A 2,500-nucleotide genomic window follows, 5' to 3' on the forward strand; every position below is an offset into this window, starting at 1 on the left:
GAGACTCTGGCATGCTAACTAGTTACGCGACCCCCGAGCGGTCGGCGTCCCCCAACTTCTTAGAGGGACAAGTGGCGTTCAGCCACCCGAGATTGAGCAATAACAGGTCTGTGATGCCCTTAGATGTCCGGGGCTGCACGCGCGCTACACTGACTGGCTCAGCGTGTGCCTACCCTACGCCGGCAGGCGCGGGTAACCCGTTGAACCCCATTCGTGATGGGGATCGGGGATTGCAATTATTCCCCATGAACGAGGAATTCCCAGTAAGTGCGGGTCATAAGCTTGCGTTGATTAAGTCCCTGCCCTTTGTACACACCGCCCGTCGCTACTACCGATTGGATGGTTTAGTGAGGCCCTCGGATCGGCCCCGCCGGGGTCGGCCCACGGCCCTGGCGGAGCGCTGAGAAGACGGTCGAACTTGACTATCTAGAGGAAGTAAAAGTCGTAACAAGGTTTCCGTAGGTGAACCTGCGGAAGGATCATTAACGAGAACGCGGCGGCGGCTTGGCCGGTCGGGGCCCCGTCAGCTCGCGAAGCCTTCACCCGTGCGGCGCGGGCGGGCCGGCGCGGTGCCGGCCCGCTGGTCGCGAGGGACGAGAGAAAAAGCGCGTGTGCGCGGGGGAGAGCGAGAAGAGGGGAAGGGGGCGCCCGGAGGCGCGCGGGAGCGCCGCCACAGCGGCCCTCGGTGTGGCGGAACGGGCGGCGGTCGCCCGGAGGAAAGGGGGCGTGGTGCAACGGCGGGGGAGGGGTTGGGCCCTGTGCCCGTCCTCCCCTCCCTTTAGCCGGCCTCTCCCCACCCCCTTGTTGTCCCTTCCGGGCTCCGCCCCCCATCTTCCCCGCCCGGGGCCGCCGCTGCTGCCGTGTCCCCCCGCCGCCCCTTGGCGCGCCTTGTCCTCTGTCTCCGCCCTCCCGCGCCCCGCCTTCCCCGCGGAGGGCGGGTAGAGGGTTTGGGGGGGGCGCGTGCCCCCCTGCCATCGCCTTCGGCGCCGGTCGTCCCCGGTCGCCGCGCCGCCTCCCGCACGGTGCCCTCGCCGCGTCTCGGGACGTGGTGGCGCGGCGGCGGGCCCCCGTGGCGCCTTTCCGGGGTCGGGTCCGCCCCTCCCCGGGGGGCCTCGGAGCCTCGGCTCACGCGGGGCGCCCGCCGTCGTCCGCCGCGTCCCGCCGCCCGCCCTGGACGGTTCTCTCCCGGTCCGCCGGATGTCCGCTCGGACTTCCGCCCTCCCACTCCGCGTGCTCTCCTCCCCGACCGCGCCCCAGGCCTCGGGCCCGGGTCCGGCTCCTCTCCTTCCCGGCCTCCGTTCCCCCATCCTCGCGCGCCCTTGCCCGCTCGTGCCCCGCTTCCCGCCGCAGCCCCCCCCCCCGCCCTCCGTGGCGAGAAGGGGGCCTGGGTCGCGGGTGCGGGGAGGGACGCGGGGGGGGGGTAGGTGGTTTGGGGGGCGTCTTGGAAAGCGAGAGGGGGTCCGGTCCGCCCCGGCGGCTTTGGGTGGGTGGGGTGGCGTCGTCGGGTGGTGGCGGGGGGCCGGTGGCGGCACCCGGCGGGCCTTCCTCCGTCACGGGCCGGCAGCGTCGGGGTTTGTTGCCCTGCGGGTGGTTGTTTGGCCGGGGCCGGGGTTCGGCGTCGAGGCGGTGGCCTGGGGCCTCGTCCCCTCCCCTGCCTCGCCTGTCCCCCACCCCCTGTCCAGGTACCTAGCGCGTCCCGGCGCGGAGGTTTAAAGACCCTTTGGGGGTCGCCCGTCCGCCTCGGGTCGGGGCGGTCGGGCCCGTGGGGAGGAGGAGTCCCTTCTCCCCCAGACTCCGCCGCCCACCCCGCCCCGGGGCCGGGGTTGCCGCGCGCCGCGCCACGGTCCTCGCGGCCGTCGGGAGGGGGCTACCCGGCGGCCGTTCGGCCGTTGTGCGCGCGCGCGTTGCCTCGCGTCCTCGGCGTGTGTGGGGGGGGCCAGGCGGGAACCCCCTGGGCGCCTGTGGGGTTGTCCGGGCTCGCCCCTCGCTTGGGGGGCGGTGGCCGGACGCCCTGTTTGTCCAACCTTTCCGACCTTCTCGGAGTGCGGTCTGGTTTGTCTTGACTTGGCCGGCCGGAGGCACCCTCCGGGGAATGTGCCGTGCCAGGGGGCGGGGCCCTTCCCCTCTGTGGGTTTGGCCCCCCTTAACAATCAAAACTCGTACGACTCTTAGCGGTGGATCACTCGGCTCGTGCGTCGATGAAGAACGCAGCTAGCTGCGAGAATTAATGTGAATTGCAGGACACATTGATCATCGACACTTCGAACGCACTTGCGGCCCCGGGTTCCTCCCGGGGCTACGCCTGTCTGAGCGTCGCTTGACGATCAATCGCCGCCCCTGGGGTCTCTCGCCCTTGGGGTTTGGCGCGGCTGGGGGTTTCCCTCGCAGGGCCCGTTCTGCCGGTGCCTGCCCTGCCCGCCCGTGGGCTCCGTCCTCGGGTGGGGAGGGGTTGGCTCGGCCGCCGGGCCCTCCGTCCCCCTAAGTGCAGACACGGTGGCCC

At 71.9% G+C, this 2,500-nt stretch overlaps 1 non-coding gene across 1 annotated transcript; it reads left to right on the plus strand.

The window, feature by feature from the left end:
• The first annotated feature begins 2,163 nt into the window (after window positions 1–2,163).
• On the plus strand, window positions 2,164–2,316 carry LOC144380843 (5.8S ribosomal RNA). Its single transcript, XR_013445034.1, has one exon. It is a non-coding gene; the product is annotated as a 5.8S ribosomal RNA (ribosomal RNA).
• The last annotated feature ends 184 nt before the right edge of the window (window positions 2,317–2,500 follow it).

This window comes from Halichoerus grypus, unplaced genomic scaffold (genome assembly GCF_964656455.1).
Source record: "Halichoerus grypus unplaced genomic scaffold, mHalGry1.hap1.1 HAP1_SCAFFOLD_228, whole genome shotgun sequence".
NCBI classification, from domain to species: domain Eukaryota; kingdom Metazoa; phylum Chordata; class Mammalia; order Carnivora; family Phocidae; genus Halichoerus; species Halichoerus grypus.